Source organism: Cupressus sempervirens, chromosome 7 (genome assembly GCF_028749045.1).
Source record: "Cupressus sempervirens isolate cs-2001-9-10 chromosome 7, ASM2874904v1, whole genome shotgun sequence".
NCBI classification, from domain to species: Eukaryota; Viridiplantae; Streptophyta; class Pinopsida; order Cupressales; family Cupressaceae; genus Cupressus; species Cupressus sempervirens.
The window spans coordinates 730,293,885-730,312,528 of record NC_143124.1 but is presented as its reverse complement, the minus strand read 5'-3'; positions in this window follow the sequence as shown (position 1 = coordinate 730,312,528).

The following is an 18,644-nucleotide window of genomic DNA, read 5'->3' as shown; positions in this document are numbered from 1 at the left end:
CATCGGTTAAAGCAAGCAGGAAGATCAGTCCAAGAATATAAAAAGGAATTTTATCGACTCTTGATTAGAGCGGGGCATGCAGAAGAAAATAAGGAGAAGGTTTCTCGTTATATTAGTGGGTTACAACCTAGCATCCAGGAGGAATTAAGTCTGGTAAGAATGACCAGCATTAAAGAGGCATACTAGTTTGCCCTACGAGTTGAAGAGAAGCTGAATAAAAGGTTTGAAGGAAGACAAAGAGGGCACGGTCAAGGAGAAAGGGGAAGTGGTAGATCATCTAGAGGCTGCAATGAAACCCAAAAGAAAATTGAAGATGTGGGTACTAGTAGGAACCAGAGGAATGAGGGTTTCAATCGCTCCCATGATCAAGACTTTGGGAATTAGAGAGGAAGAGGTAGAGGACGTGGACAAGGAAGAGGAGGCTTCCATGGTACCTGTTTCCATTGCAATGAAGAAGGTCATCATGCCTTTGAATGCCCTCAACGAAAAGGAAGGACAGATGGGAGAGCTAAGGGCCAAGCTAGGGTTGCTCATGTGAATGAAGATGCCCAATCATCACATTCAGAGGATGCAAAAAGAGGAGAGACCTTGGTAAATGAAAGAGTCCTACTAAGTGGTGAGATTGAACCAGGACAACGGAGGAGTCTGTTTTGTACCAGATGCAAGTGTGAGGATAAATGTTGTGACATGATCATTTATGGTGGTAGCACTAATAACTTGGTATCAGAAGAGATGGTCTCTAAGCTTAAGCTCAAGAGGGAGAAACATCCCCAACCCTCTCGAATTGCTTGGGTAAAAGATGATCATAAGGTCCTGGTAAGTGAACAATGTTTAGTGAAATTCAAAATTGGGAGTTACCATGATGAAGTTCTCTATGATGTTATTTCGATGGATGTTTGCCATCTATTGTTGGGTAGACAATGGTAGTTTGATAGACATGCAGTACATGATGGGCATGCAAACACATATTCTCTGACAAAGGATGGAGTTTGCCACAAATTGAAGCCCATGAAAAAGGAAGGTGAAAAGGTATGTAGAAGTGCTAGGATTTGTCTTGTTGATGAAAGGAAGTTTTTAGATGGCATGAAACATTAGCATATGTGCTATGCTTTGATTCCTAGGAATGATAAAGAAGGTAGTAGTGAAATACCACTTGAAGTTTCAGATTTACTAGGGGAGTTTGGAGATATTATCTCTGATAATGTTCTAGATGGATTGCCAACAGTAAGGAAAATCAGTCATCAGATAGATCTGATTCTAGGAGCTAGTTCTCCTAACAAGGCTGCTCATAGGATGACTCCTACTAAAATAGAGGAGCTAAATAGATAGGTTTAGGAGATGTTGAGGAAGGGCTTGATTCGAGAGAGCTTGAGTCCATGCACAGTACCTGCAGTACTCGCACCAAAGAAGGATGGAGAGTGGAGGATGTGTACAGATTCTCGTGCTATAAATAGGATAACCATCAAGTACCGGTTCCCTTTGCCAAGGATGGATGATCTTATGGACTGCTTGAGTGGAGCTCAGCACTTCACAAAGATAGATCTGAAGAGTGGCTATCATCAGATATGGATTCGAGAAGGAGATGAGTGGAAAATAGCCTTCAAGACCAAGGAGGGTCTTTATGAGTGGTTAGTCATGCCCTTTGGATTGACGAACGCCCTGAGCACCTTCATGCGGCTCATGAATGAGGTACTTAAGAAGTTCTTGGGAAAATTTGTTATTGTCTATTTGGATGATATTTTAATTTTTAGCAAGACTTTGGAAGAACATTTACTACATATTCGTAGTGTCCTTGAAAGGCTAAGGGAAGAGAAACTGTTAATTAATATGAAGAAGTGTATCTTTGCAAAAAGGGAGTTAGTCTATTTGGGGTTTGTTATATCACTCGAAGGTCTCAAAATGGATCCAGAGAAGGTAAAAGCCATCTTGGAATGGCCTACTCCAAGGTCTGCTACTGAGGTAAAATCATTTCATGGTCTGGTTAGTTTTTACAGGAAGTTTATTAAGAATTTTAGTGGCATATTTGCACCTCTAACTAATACAATAAGAGGGGATAGAAAACGGTTCAAATGGACTGTAGAAGCTGCGAGAAGTTTTGAATTGCTGAAGAAGAAGGTGACAGAACAGCTTGTGTTGGCACTTCCAAATTTTAGAAAAGTGTTCCAGGTAGATTGTGATGCTAGTGGCAGCGCTATTGGGGTTGTATTAAGCCAAGAAGGTAAGCCTATTACATATTTTAGTGAAAAATTGAATGATGCAAAGAAGAAGTATTATGTTTATGATCAAGAGTTCTATGCAATAGTCCAGGCCTTAAAGAAATGGAGGCATTATTTATTGCCAAAGGAATTTGTTTTGTATACTGATCATTAGGCATTACAGTACCTAAATATCCAAGGTAAATTGAATCAGAGGCATATGAAGTGGGTACAGTTCTTGCAGAGCTATACATTTGTGTTGAAGCATAGAAGTGGAAAATCTAACAGGGTTGCAGATGCACTAAGTAGGATATAGTTGTTGCTTATAGTAATGCAGGTTGAAGCAATTGGGTTTGATGAACTCAAGAATTTGTACACCGAGGATCCTGATTTTGCTGAAGCATGGAAAGCTTGTAAAGAACTTGTTGTTGTAGATAGAACCAAGTGGTTAGACTATTTGATTCAGGATGGCATGTTGTTCAAAGGTAGTCAATTGTGCATTCCAAGGAGTTCCATGAGGGAAAATCTGATTAAGGAGAAACACAGTGGAGGGATGACATGACATTTTGGTCGAGATAAGACCATTGCCATTCTTAGAGAACATTATTTTTGGCCTCAAATTTCACAGGATGTGAAGAAGTTTGTACAGAGTTGCTAGGTTTGTCAAGTTGCCAAGGGGTTTAGTCACAATACTGGCCTATATCATCCATTGCCTATTCCACCAAGGCCATGGGAGGACATAAGTATGGATTTTTTTCTTGGATTTCCAAGGACACAAAGGGGTAATGACTCAGTATTCATGGTGGTTGATAGGTTCTCCAAAATGGCACATTTCATTCCATGTCACAAAACTCATGATGTTGTCCATATTGCAAACTTGTTTTTCAAAGAGGTGGTAAGATTACATGGTCTTCCAAGGAGTATAGTTTCTGACAGAGATACTAAATTTGTGGGGTATTTCTGGAGGACATTGTGGAAAAAGTTGAGAACAGACCTAAAATTCAGTTCCACACATCACCCACAGACCGACGGCCAAACAGAAGTGGTAAATAGAAGTCTGGGAAATTTGCTGAGATGTTTAGTTGGGGATAAGCCCAAGGGATGGGATTTGATTCTACCACAAGAAGAGTTTTCTTACAATAACTCTATAAATAGGAGTATTGGAAAATCACCATTCCAAATTGTATATGGGAATAGCCCAAGGACTGCACCAGAATTGAGGAAGATAGAACAAGGGGAGAGGACAAGCGCTAAAGCTGTGGAATTTGCTGAACATATCAAGCGTCTACATGAGGAGGTTCAGGCACACATTACCAAGATGAATCAAGAGTATAAAGCTAGGGCTTATCAAAGGAGAAGACATAAGGAATTCCAAGTAGGAGATCTAGTCATGGTGCACTTATGAAAAGAAATATTTCTAGCCGGTACTTACAACAAGCTGAAAATGAATAAATTTGGCCCCTGCAAAGTTTTGAAGAAACATGACCTGGGAAATGCATATGAAGTGGAGCTGCCAGATGGTATTCACATTTCTCCCATTTTCAACATTGCAGATTTAATAGAGTATCATGATGATGGTGCAGATGAGGAGCTAGTGTTAGAGCCATGTTTGATTCTTGCTTCTAAGAAGGAGGAGATAGAAGACATTCTAGATCATCATGTGGGTAGGAGTACCAGAAACAGGCAGTATGAAGAGTATTTGGTCAAATGGAAAGGACGACCGATCAAGGACTCAGCTTGGATTTTAGCAGCTGAGGTTTCCCATTTGGGATTTCCTCTACCATTCATAAAGTGTCAGGGTCACTTTTCAATCTACCCTGGGTGTTTGATGCAGGAGCATCCAGATGTATAAGGGCAATCCTATGTCACCCAAAAAAATATACTTAGACTTAGTTTCTGTTTTATGTGTTTTCATTTTTGGATACCCATTTGGGTCAAATAAAGGTTCCAACTCTCACAGTTCCACTATCAGTGTTCGTGTAAATCTCAAAAAAATAGGAGTATGTAATTGAGCCATCATTTTGGTGAACTAGGAAGTGTAAATTGGCCAGATGAATGTAATTGTGATTTAGAGCATTCCAAAAAAAGAATCAGGTCAAAAGGCCCCACAGTTTGAAATTTATTGTAGTTTTTCGATTTTTGGAGACCTCCTAAGAATGCTTCAAAGTTAGGTTAGGGGCATTAAATGACCTCAAAAAGGGCCAAAAAATGGGAGATGAGAAAAGCTTGTCCATAGGGCTATAGAGCGCTTCGAGAGCTTTTCAAAAATGTAAACGGTTCGTCAATCGAAGCTACGGTTCAAAAGTTATGCCTCTCGAAAGTTCGATTACCATTTTTGGATTCTTCTAGATTTGCACCGACTTCTAACGTAGCTTCTGGAACCTTCTATTTGGTCGGTGGATGCCTACTAGCACTTTCTAGAATGTACTCCTAGTCCTTAACCCTTCGAGGTCTATTTAAGATGATTTTTGGCATTGTAAAAGGCAGTTCGGAGTGGAGTTTGAGAGGAGGTACTAAAAGGAGAAATTATCTCCAGATTTATGCTATTGTAAGCCCTTAGGGCATGTTTTGAAGTTTATTTTCTCTATACTAAATGTACTAGCTTATTTTTTAGTTAATACAATTTCCCTTTTCTGTTGTGTCCACTCTGTTCTTGGGTTGTGTCCCCATCAACATATCTCTATGGTGCTTGATCTATTATTTTTCAAACATTTCAAAATTATGCATCCATCCTTGAGTTGATATTAATCAAATGGGTCATGATAGATTAACTTATATGTACCTTTCCACCTCTTAAACCATTTGCTAGATCAATTACCATTGGTATAACATTGGGATCTCCATTACGATGAACTTCTTTAACCAATGAAGCAACAACTTCTCATATTAATGAGCAACTATTTTGTTGAGATCATTCAATCCATAACATCATCTAATCAATATTTTTTGTAATATACAAATGAAGTTCATCCTACTCACAAGCAACTATATAAAATAAATAGACTAGTTAGAAAGAACTTATATTGATGATGGATAGGAATTAAATAACTACAATAACATCTTATAATTACCTCTCACTTTCCTCAATCTACCTTTCTCCATCAAATACTCCCCTTTGAATATATTAATGGAGTTGGGATCCCAAATGTAATCTACATGGATCTATGATGCAAACTTGGGAAGATATTCACTAATGTAAACCATGGTTTGGTAGACCATATATCCCTTCACCATGAAACCCTCAAGACATGCTCTCTTGCGAACCAAGCCCTTCAAAAAATTCAAGTACCTCTCAACCATCCACATTGACCTAGTCGATACAAATCCACACAATTTTATCTCCTCAACTAGATGTATGAGGTAGTGTTCTTGTGCGTTGAAAAAAGTTGAAGGTAGAAAATTTTCCATCTCACACAAAAGCTAAGGAATTTTTCTCTTATGTTGCTTTATGTCTTTTAAATATCAATTTTTTAAGATGAAAACTACCTAGAAGATATTCATAATGCAAAAATATATTAATGAGACTAATAACACTTGTATACAACAAATCTAACAAATAACACTTCTAACCTCATGTATTTCCCAAGATCATATATAATGTGTTTGACACTCATGTTGTCGAAGTTGTGTAGGAGAGATAGAGGTAGAATGTACTTTAGTAATAATAAAATGATCTTTTCAATATATTATAAAATAAAATAATCAAAAGTACATGATGTTTTACAAATTTATTGTAAATAGAGAAGAACATGACTTACCTTGATGAAAGTATGCCTATCATGTATTTTCAACCCTGACCCAAAATCACCTTTCTTTGATATGAGACTACTTATGTTCATAGAAAATCCTATGGAAAATTTAGTTTTTATTATGGATTCATATATGGTACCAATTTTTTGTTACATTAATAACAAAGGAATGATGATTGTATTAATCTAGTATCCATCTCTATTTGATTCAACGAAAAATTAAATGCATAATTGGATTCATCAATGTCATTGCAAATTTTGACCAATTTTTCTTTGTCATGTCTTCCATCCAATATTTTCTATAGTGTCTCTCTTACATTCTTTCCAATATGCATAGCAATAAAGAAATGCATGATTGGGAGGTGCTAATAGTACAAAAACCTACTAAATTGTTTAGGATAGCTTTTAAGTCCTTTTGAAAGTTTCTCATCAATGCCTTGATGACCTTCATGAACATCAATTATATCATTAGTAAACAAAATATAGTATCCAAATTTAAATTTCATACAAAAAATTGCATCAAATGGAATGACATTACCTCGATGATTCATTCTATTGTATTCCAACTTCCACATGTGAGGTGTCATTCTTCGTGGCTTTGATGTTGTCTCTTTTTTCCCATTGAAAATATGTTTTTTGGTAATTCGATACTTATGATTTTTGTGGAGAAATTGTCTATGTTCATTGAACACCTACTTTCCTAAATTTTTTGAATGTCAAGATTTCATCTTTGGATCACAAATTGGACATACATATTTTCCCTTTTTCTAAAGACCTACAAGATCATGTATAATTGGATGACATGTGTACTATAAGATTCATATTTACAATTATCACACACAACTTAAACATACAATGAAAAATATGCGTTAACAGTTTTACATACAACAAAAATGTGTTAGTCCAAGGGCATCATGTATAGTCTATAGAAGAATTACATGGAATTAAAATTTCTTTTCACCAACTGTTCTAGAGATTTCATACATAGTGACCCCATTCCATAACTCCAACAACTCATCAATCAAGGGCTCAATATATAAATTCATATCTTTCACTTGGTACTTACCTAGTTGAATGAACATAAACAAAACATAATTATTATGGCCATTTTGATTCTATGTTTATAAATTAATTTACATGACTATTAAATGGAAAAATACTTGGTACAATCATTTCCAATATTATGTGCTCCCTCTTTATGAACATCCAAGGAGGAATGTTATTGTTAATAAAAAAAATAGGCCAAACTGAGTAAATAGATCTCATCTCTCCAAATGGATTGACACTATCTACTACCAGTGAAAGCTTTAGATTACAAGGTTCTTGTTTAAATATTGGCCACCTATCTTCTATGTCATTAAATGCAAAACCCTTTGCAAGCATTCGCATGATGTCATCTTGAGTTCTATTGCATGCATGGTAATCCATAAATTGTGCCAAGCTAGTACACCTGAATAAATGTTGTAGACATGAAATAATGAGAATGTACCGAAGAACCTTGTGAGGAACCTTTTTCATTATATGATTTGATCGATATCAACTAATGTAACATTTAGGTCATTCTACTACAAATTCAAGCTGTTTATGATATATAGTATGATCATTAGGACATGCATGTATTGTTTGATACTCCATTACAATATCTTTCATAATTATCGATAGTTCTCAGTATGAGTGAGGTAGAATGTCTCACGGTGGTAAAAAAAACTCACCTATCAACCTATGGAAAAAATTTTGACATTAATATAAAGAAAATTAATGGTACACTAATATAGAAGATGACAAAAATGACACTATACCTTAGCATACGTGATATTTGTACATTGGATATACCATTCATAACCTTGAAGTTTACCAACAATAATATAGTAGAGAGAAGTTTTGTTTGGGAGCCTTGGTACAAGGGCTTGTATTTCATTTCAATTATAGGTATATCAAGGTTATCTATATCATCATCATTAGATGCACGACTATCATCATCTTCATCATCTTCATCAAGTTCGCTAGTAACATCTTATTCAATCCTATTCTTTGGTACATTATCAACTACACTAATACCAACATCTTCAATTGTGTTCTATGCCTCATGATCATCTTCTTCCATGGAAACATTACCTTCTACTTTGATATTTACACCTCTATGTTCCACCAGTTCAAAATTCACATTCACGAAAGGACAATAACCCTTTCGCCCTTCAATGTGATCGTGTTGCCTACAGTGTCTCTCAGTTGTTGTGATTAGAATTCTTCAATTCTTTAAGCCTTGTATTTTTTTCAAGGAAAATAACATTTTCCATCACTATTTCTTTTGAACTAAGACCACAATCTAGCAATTGTCACCTTATTTTGTTCTGGGTCTATATTGTTAGTCATGGACTTTCTTTACAAGTAAATATTCGGGCTATAAACTTATAACAAATATAAACATACAAGCATTAGTAGTATGTTGTATATAATCAATAATAATTAAATAATTAAATATTACTATCTCTTCAATATAGATGGCATCTACATAAATCAAATGAATTATACAATACAAGTATTAGCATTGATTTTGAACAATATAGCACTAGCATTGATTCTAGAGTTCATTCAACTTGGTAGAAAGCTTTTGAACTATTACATGGCAAAAAAAATGCATACCACATTGTGATTATCCACGCTACCTAATTATGTCCAAGGCTACCTAACTATGTCCAAGGTGTTTGCACACTAGAGGCATACTCTGCCTACCAGTCACTCTAATGAATATGTAGTTCGGGTTTCTATATGTTTTGATTTAGTTGTATTCCTATAGCCATTGTTGACCTTTGCTCACCTAATATAGCTCTTTAACATCATACACCCACTAGGGCGAATCAGGCAATTTTCTCTAATTACAATCTTGTAATACCCTAGTGCAACCTTTGTGTTGTAGTTTACAGTTAATGTAAGGTTAAGCTATATATGTCCTAACTCACTACTTCTATAGTTATGTTTTAAAACTTGTGACAATAATCAATGGGTCTAAATAGACCAGTCAAGTTAATGCTAGGTGGGAACAACTAATTGTTCATTTTATTGTACCTAATATGATGATAGTTCTACAAGAATTTGTAATCAACCCAACTAATCAGAAACAAGACCAATTGACTTGTATATGTCCTAACTCATTCCTTATAGAGTTATTTTTAAAATTTTATGGCCATGCTACCTGTTGAGTGACTATTATTGTTTATATACATACATACATACATACATACATACATACATACATACACACATGTATATATGTATATACATACATACCTACATATACATCAATAAAAAGGGCACGAAAACAAAATCCTAGATCTTGGTGCAGGGGCTCTAGGTCCTAAATAAGGTGGTCAAACACCACATAGGATAGTATAGAAGGTGATTAATAATCATCCAAGTTGACACAATATAGTTTAGACAATCTCAAAAATGCATTTAGGCAAGTTGTTTACATGTTATAATAAGGTTATAGGCAAGTCAAAGGTTGTTCAGTGATTGGTCAGATATTGTGAGTTAGGACCAAAAATATCCATTTTTTATGTTTTAAAATCTTTTTACATTTTGTGGTATAGTTTTGAAGGCATGTGGAATCTTTTATTTGAAGTTTATGTAAAAGTTGTAAAAAATGCAATAAAAGTTGTCATGCAACTGTTTGCAATTTTTCTTGCAATCTAGAAGTGTAATAGTTAGATCATTATTTTGATCAAACATGGAAGGATGAAGTTATAAGGTCAAGAGTTGTGACCTATAAATTTATTATATTCAGCCTAGTCTGGGGTTGGAATAGTACTATACAGATTTAGAATGATATAGCAATCCTTTTGGTGGGAAAATCTTATGCAGGAGCATCAAGATTGGATTTTGGTGGTGTTATACTTTTCATGGTTAGGGATGTGTTAGAGACACATTGGATAACCTTTCCTCATGATTTCATAGAAATTGGATGGACTGAGTTGAAGTTTGAACTCTTTAAACCTTGTTGTTGGAACTATGTTTTTTTTCTAGTTTCTGGGTGTCTATTGCAAAGCATATAACTAATTTTCCTTAATGAATGAGAAGCTGCACACTTTAGGGATTTAATATGGCCTAGATTATTTCCTTTTCTCAATAATACAAGTCATAATTCATTATAGGTTGGTAGATATGGAAGTTCTCCCGAAGTATCAATTTCTAGTAGTTTTGCACATCAGTCTATTGTATGTGACTTTCAAGATGGATGCACACTTTTCCTTTGGGAATCAGACTTTCTGCATTTAAAAAATTGTAGAGGACCTATATTTATACCTACTATTTGAAGCACAAGTTCTAATTCCATTGGAGCTAGGAGATATTGTGAATTTACTCAAATATCAATTTCTGGACATTTAATTGTTGTTGCAGGCTAACTTGTGGCATTTAATTTATGTATTTGTATTTAATTTGTGTTCTGGGCTGACTTGTAGCTTAGATTAGTATAATTAGGGGTTTTGGGGAAGTATTTAGTCATTATTCATCCATTGTGAATAAGAGGAGGTGGTAGAGGAGTGAATTTGGAGAAGAGCTAGTAGTTGCGGCTTGGAAAACAAGGAGATTGCTTGGTGGGCTTACAAGCACAAGTTGAGATATTCCTTGGGGATTTCTACCAGGGTGTGGATCTATACTAGCTAGAGTTTGATTTGGATCTTGAGGGATCTTGCAAAACTATTACTTGCTTTGTATTTGGCTATAAATGAGAAGGCCTTACAGCCCAACACATTGCATGTTATTAGTTATATTTTATGAATGTATTATTGTAATTTGGTATTAGATCTAGCATTATTGCTTCTTGTTTTAGTGTTTTTATTATGTGATGATATTTTTGGGGGCTAGGACATCTCCTTTGGGGATTCTCCTACCTTGCACTACATTAGGTGGTATTAGAGTATAGTTGTTCCTGAGTGTGTAGACAGATCACCGAAGTTGAGGCAATTTGCACCAAGACTTAGGTTGGAGAAGTATATCTAAGTTGATCTTGATCTAGTGGTGGATTTTCTTTCTAGAGTCCAAGATCTCTTGGTTTTGATGTGGTAGATCATGGTTTTGACTTGCAATTGCGAAGGGCTTGTAGATGGATCAATGGATGTGATGATGGAAGACTCATCTTGTTGAGGCATGACCATAGAGAGTTTTTGTATTGCACATCTATGTTTCTAGACTTGTGATGTGGTTTCTAATTGTTCATGTGAAGTGGAAAGTTGCAATCTAACTTGCAAAAAATTCTAGGTTGTCACAAGGAGCGTAGGAAGGATTTTATGGAGAGGGTTTACAAAGATCTTGGGAGATGGCTCCAAGAGGATTGGACCGTGAGATGATTTTGAATCTCTGTGATGTGGTGGAGAGGAATTTTTCTAAGATGTCTACTTGGTTTGAAGCTAGCTTGGCTGATTGAACTAAGGAGCAAGTTGCTCAGTTTGAAACTAGTTCGACTAATCAAGATAAGGATAAGAATGAGGAAGGCATCTTGTAGATGTTTGTGGAGCTAGAGTCTACTAATCCAAAAGAGAGTTGTTTGGCTAGTTAATAGACTTTTTCATGAGATAAGATGGCATGACAAGGTTGAGGTGGAAGAGGTTATTTTTGTTGATCAGTTTGTGAAGTCTGATACAAAACTTGAAGAGCAGCTGGAGGTTGTTGCTGAAGATATTCCTAACCTTGTTGATGTTGGGACAGAGATTGGTTTTCATGATCAGTTGGCTGAATCTAACATGGAAACTATAGATCACTTGCTCATGGATTATCTATTTTCTATTGGTGATGAGTTAAGTGTTGATGAGCATCTTGCTATCAACAATGAGATTGTTGAGATTGCTGATCTAGTTTTGGATCTACATGGGGTAAGTGCACAAAGTTGTGGTGCTAAAAGAGGGGTATAAGTGAACACCTTTTTCCTGAAATCAGAAAATTTTGGACTTCAACAAGAATTTGAAGATAGTTACGCTCAAAATTTTAAGATATGACAAAAAAAAAAGTCATAGTCCTTTGAATCTAGTTTCTAAAATACTAATTTTTTTTCAAAATGGTTTAGTTTTAGGTCCTCAAAAATGGGGGCCACAGAAAGTGGTACTGTTTATTCCAAAAAAACATAACATAGTACAAAGTGTGGCCCCCCTAAAATGTTAACTTTTTTTTTGAAATTCTTTAATCGCTCTGGTCAAAAGTTACCTAACACTATGTAGTTTATCCCAGATTTTTCGGGTAATTTTATAATGTGTATTTTTTTTTTTAATGAATTTTTAAATTAGACCCATCCCAAAAATGTGAAATATCTGTGTGCTCCCCCTAGAAATGATTGAAAACTAATCTAAAATAAAAACTTCTTTCTTTCAAAGTGTGTAGAATGGAGTCTAGTTTCTAAAAAACTAAGTTGTTACAAAATTCAATGAATGAGCTAAAATCTACAACCCAATTAGTACATGGTGGTTTTTGACAAAAAAATGAACATACATTCAAAAGAAATTATAGATGAAAGACTTAAAATAGTTCAAATTAAAAATAAATTATATGGTTAGATAGCTAACACAGAGACCTATAATGTTATGTAACCTGATCTTATCGGTACCCAACCACGAAGAATCTTGAAGGGGAGCACACAAGAAAAATTAATCATTTTTTGTATGTTTGTTGGAAAACACGTCTCAGACCTGTTTATAAACTCCAAACCTTTGGGTTGGATCTCTAAGGCAAAACCAAGCCTTAGGCTTGGTTTTAATGTAAAGCTTTGAATAGCGTGTGCGCCCTATAGCACGCACGCCCTATTAAAATTCGATTGAATTCGAGGTAGTGCGCACACGCTATAGTGTGCACACACTATTGAGACCTAAATTGCAAACCAAAACCAAGAGAGAGCTGGGGGGGTGGGGCGAGGGAATGGCTATTTGTGTGTGTGAGAGAGATAGAGAGAAAGTAGGCGATGGGAGAGGGGAGAGAGGAAGTGAGAAAGAGTAGGGGTGGCAGAGAGAGTACAGGATAGGAGATAGAGGAAATGTGAGAGAGTAGGGGTGGCAAAGAGAGTACAAGATGCAAGAGAGAGGAAGTGTGAGAGAGAGAGTAGAGGTGGCAAAGAGAGAGTATGGGATGGGGGAGAGAGATTGAAAGTAGGGGATGGGAGAGAGAGGAAGTGTGAGAGAGAGTACAAGTTGGGAGAGAGAGATTGAGAGTAGGGGATGGGGGAGAGAGAGAGTAGGTGGTGGGAGACGGAGTGGGAGAGGAAGAGCGAGAGAGAGGAGGATGGGAGTGCATGTGTGTGAAAGAGAGAGAGTAGGGAATAGGAGAGGGGGAAGATAGAGTAGCTTGAGAGAGAGTAGGGGATGGAAGAGAGAGTAGGCGATGGGAGAGGGAGTGGGAGAGGGAGAGAGAGAGAGGGGGGATGGAAATGTGTGTAAGAGAGAAAGAGAGAGAGTGTGAAAATGTGAGAGAGGGTAGGGGGTAGCAGAGAGAGAGTAGAGAGGGAGAGTGTGTGTGTGTGTGAGAGAGAGAGAGAGAGTAGGCAGTGGGAGAGGGAGAGCGAGTGAGAGAAAAAGTAGAGGATGGGAGAGGAGAGAGGGGGGATGGGTGTGTGTGAAAGAGAGAGAGTAGGGAATGAGAGAGGGGAGAGAGAGATAGAGAGAGTAGGGGATGAGATAGAAAGAGAGTAGGCAATGGTAGAGGGAGTGGGAGAGGGAGAGAGAGGGTGGATGGAGGAGAAAGAGATTAGGAAATGGTAGAGGGAGTGGGAGAGGGAGAGAGAGGGGGGATGGAAGTGTGTGTAAGAGAGAAAGTAGGGGATGGGAGAGTGTGTGAGAGAGAGTAGGGGTGGAAAAGAGAGAGAGTGAGAGTAGGGGATGGGAGAGAGAGGGAGAGAGAGAGAGAGAGAGAGAGAGAGAGAGAGAGAGAGAGAGAGAGAGAGAGAGAGAGAGAGAGAGAGATAGTAGGCGATGGGAGAGGGAGTGGGAGGGAGAGGGAGAGGGGGAATGGAAGTGTGTAAGAGAGATAGAGTTGGGGATGGGAGAGAGTAGGCAATGGGAGAGGGAGTGAGAGAGAGAGGGGGGGGAATGAGAATGTGTATAAGAGAGATAGAGTAGGGGATGGGAGAGAGTGTGAGAGTTTGAGAGAGAGTAGGGGGTGGTAGAGAGAGCTTGTATAGGATGGGGGTGAGAGAGAGAGAGAGAGAGTATGAGAGAGAGTAGGGGATGGAAGAGAGAGAGTGAGAGTAGGGGATGGGAGAGAGAAATTAAAGAGGGAAAGAGAGTACTTGAGAGAGAGAGAGATAGTAGGTGGTGCAAGAGGGAGTGGGAGAGGGAGAGAGAGGGGGGATGGGAGTGTGTGTGAAAAATCTAGATAGTAGGGGATGGGAGAGGAGAGAGAGAGGGGGGGGATGGGAGTGTGTGTCTATGAAAGAGAGAGAGTAGGGGATGGGAGAGGGGAGAGAGAGAGTAGGGGATGGGGGAGAGGGAGTGGGAGAGGGAGAGAGAGAGGGGGAATGGGAATGTGTGTAAGAGAGACAGAGTAGGGGATGGGAGAGAGTGTGAGAGTGTGAGAGAGAGTAGGTGGTGGCAGAGAGAGCTCGTATGGTATGGGAGAGAGAGAGTGAGATTAGGGGATGGGAGTGTGAGAGAGAGTAGGGGATGAGAGAGAGAGAGTGAGAGTAAGGGATGGGATGGGAGAGAGAGAGAGAGTAGAGAGGGAGAGAGAGAGATCTAGTAGGCGGTAGGAGAGGGAGAGGGAGAGAGATAGGGGGGATGGGAGTGTGTGTGACAGATGTAGAGAGTAGGGGATGGGAGAGAAGAGAGTGGGGGGATAAGAGTGTGTGTGTCTATGAAAGAGAGAGAGTAGGGGATGGGAGAGAGTGTGAGAGTGTGAGAGAGAGTAGGGGGTGGCAGAGAGAGAGTATGAGATGGGAGAGACAAAGTGAAAGGATGGGAGAGATAGAGTGAAAGGATGGGAGAGAGTGAGAGAGAGAGTAGGGGGCGACAGAGAGAGAGAGAGTACGGGATGGGAGAGATAGAGTGAAAGGATGGGAGAGAGTGTGAGAGAGAGTAGGGGATGGGAGAGAGTGTGAGAGAGAGTTGGGAATGGGAGAGAGAGAGAGAGAGTAAGAGTAGGGGATGGGAGAGAGAGAGTAGAGAGGAGAGAGAGAACTTGAGAGAGAGAAATAGTAGGTGACCTGGGAGAGGGAGTGGGAGAGGAGGAGAGAGAGGGATGGGAGTGCGTGTGACAAATCTAGAGAGTAGGGGATGGGAGAGAAGAGAGAGGGGGGATGGGAGTGTGAGTGTGTGTGTGTGTGTCTGTGAAAGAGAGAGAGTAGGGGATAGGAGAGAGTGTGAGAGTGTGAGAGAGAGTAGGGGGTGGCAAAGAGAGAGTACGAGATGGGAGAGATAGACTGAAAGAATGGGAGAGAGTGTGAGAGAGAGTAGGGGATGGGAGAGAGTGTGAGAGAGAGTTTGGAATGGGAGAGAGAGAGAGTAAGAGTAGGGGATGGGAGAGAGAGAGTAGAGAGGGAGAGAGAGAACTTGAGAGAGAGAAATAGTAGGTGACCTGGGAGAGGGAGTGGGAGAGGAGGAGAGAGAGGGATGGGAGTGCGTGTGACAAATCTAGAGAGTAGGGGATGGGAGTGTGAGTGTGTGTGTGTGTCTGTGAAAGAGAGAGAGTAGGGGATAGGAGAGAGTAGGGGGTGGCAAAGAGAGAGTACGAGATGGGAGAGACAGAGTGAAAGGATGGGAGAGAGTGTGAGAGAGAGTAGGGGATGGGAGAGAGAGAGTAGAGAGGGAGAGAGAGAACTTGAGAGAGAGAAATAGTAGGTGACCTGGGAGAGGGAGTGGGAGAGGAGGAGAGAGAGGGATGGGAGTGCATGTGACAAATCTAGAGAGTAGGGGATGGGAGTGTGAGTGTGTGTGTGTGTCTGTGAAAGAGAGAGAGTAGGGGATAGGAGAGAGTGTGAGAGTGTGAGAGAGAGTAGGGGGTGGCAAAGAGAGAGTACGAGATGGGAGAGACAAAGTGAAAGGATGGGAAAGAGTGTGAGAGAGAGTAGGAGGTGACAGAGAGAGAGAGAGAGAGAGTACGAGATGAGAGAGACAGAGTGAAAGGATGAGAGAGAGTTTCAGAGAGAGTAGGGGATGGGAGAGAGTGTGAGAGAGAGTTGGGGATTGGAGAGAGAGAGAGAGAGAGAGTAAGAGTAGGGGATGGGAGAGAGAGAGAGAGAGTAGAGAGGGAGAGAGAGAACATGAGAGAGAGAGATAGTATGTGGTGGGAGAGGGAGTGGGAGAGGAGGAGAGAGAGGGATGGGAGTGCGTGTGAGCGATCTAGAGAGTAAGGGATGGGAGATGGGAGAGAGAGAGGGGGATGGGAGTGTGTATCTACAAAAGAGAGAGTTTAGGGGATGGGAGAGGGGAGAGAGAGAGTAGCGGATGGGAGTGTTTGTAAGAGAGAGTAGGGGATGGGAGAGAGTGTGAGAGAGATTAGGAGGTGGCAGAGAGAGAGAGAGAGTAAGAAGTGGGAGAGGGAGGATGGGAGTGTGTGTGAGAGATCTAAAGAGTAAAGGATGGGAGAGGGGAGAGAGAGAGAGTGTAGGGGATGGGAGAGGGGAGAGAGAGTAGGAAGAGAGAGAGAGTAGGGAGAGAGAGAGTAGGGAGGGTGGAGAGTGATGTGTTCTAATATAGTGCATATGCGCTATAGCGCGTACGCACTATGTGAAATCACCTAAAAATGGTCAAAAAGCAACTTTGGGGCCCGTTTCATTCATTCTCTGCTTTTGTTCTATTCTGCACTCTATTATCCCGATAGAAATCGCGGGTTTCAACACAACAAACATTCTTTCAAAGTGGCAAACACTATTTCAAGCTAACAAACACTATTTCAAGGTGGCAAACACTTTTGGAAGCTAACAAACACCAAATTCAATCATTGGATACACGATTTGAAGACTTTTTGAATATTCCTTGTATAGAAAAGGTTAGTGCAATCTATTTTAAATATTGTTTGTTGATATATAGATACAAATTTGATTATAATTTGACATGTTGTTTAATATATAGTGAATTCATTGAAATTTGTATGTTTCAATGAAATTTTATTTTGAAATGGTTAGAAATTTGACAAGTCATTTTATATATATATTGTGTATTCATTCAAATAATTATAATTTTTACATGTATTTGAATAATTTGTAATTTACACATTTTAAGTAATTCAAATGTTTGAATAATTTGACATGTAGAAATCATCATCATGCCAAGGAAGAAACCAAAAAATCAAACAAATGAAGATAGGGAGAGAGATTTGGCAATTAAAAGAGATAAAATGAAATTACTACGTGAGCAAAGAAAATTGCAAAGCAATAATGAAGAATTGACTTTCGAAGAGGATCAAGAACCATCGGTACCAAGAAACAAAGAGGAAGAATTGGAAAGACAAAGAGAACGAATGAGACTGTTACGCTCAAGAAGACAATTGAATTGTGAAGCTACACCATCTTCTAATGTTGGAGTCATATCGTCCACTACACCATCTTCCAATGTTGAAGTCATATCGTCCTCTCATGTTGAAGAGACACTGATTTGTAGATCCGACGATATACACACTCCATCATGTCATGTTGAAGGCACAACATCAACACATCAAGTAGGTGATATTCCATCTTTTGCATCTTGTTGCCAAGGCACATCATCTTCGGTTCAAGGTACGCAATACACTCAACCTTATGTTGATGTTCAAAATGTTGAGAGAATTGAAGAGATTATAACACCTTCTAGAATTTATTTTAGAAGACCAAAATATTTGATTGATATTGATAGTAACATTTTGAAATCAATGCCTGACAAGATTAGCAAGCGTACTTGTCAAAGAAAAGTTAATCGTATGTTGAGATTATTTTTTGATGAATTAAATATTACAGGTCAATGCCAATTATTTGTTGAAATGATGAGGAATTTAAAATTTAGGCCTATCATGAAGATTCTTGGGCTAAGAACGATGGATGATTCAAATGAAAAAAACATTGTAAAGAATCTAATGAATGCTTATGACAAAGTGGGTTCTAAATCATGCACCAAAGATAGTAATATCGCAAGACGAGTACTTACATCGACAATAGTAAGTAGCCAAATGAAGAAATCTCGACTCATGAGAAAGACAAGCAAAACATTAAAAATTGGTAGAGGTACTCTAAGGAAAGCCATGCTAAGGCGTAAGAGATTGGAAGATCCAACAAAAAATGAGTTATGGACATTTAGCGGTAGACTACCGTGAAAGGATAAAGAAATTAGTGAAGCCTTGAAATCATTGATCGAATATTTTTGGAAAAATAACACACGTGTTTCCCCTAATCAAAGAGATGTTGTAAGAAGGAGGATTGGTAGCCAAAATCGCGAGCCACATGCAAAACATTTTTTGGACACAACTCAGACACAATTTTTTGCAAAATTTATTGGTATGTATCCTCACATTCGAATAAGTCAAAGATTTTTTGAGATGGGTAAACCTTTTTATGTGAAGATAAATCACACACGCACAACTTGTTGTTGTAGGATACATATTGAATTTTCTAACCATTTTGATGTTTTTAGGCATATATGCATAATTTTGCATTCTCAGTTTGTTTTGTAGGATTGTGACATAAATGAGCCACCAAGATCTTCAAGGGAATTCATATCCAACATTTTATGTGAAATAAGGGACAGCCAACAATTTT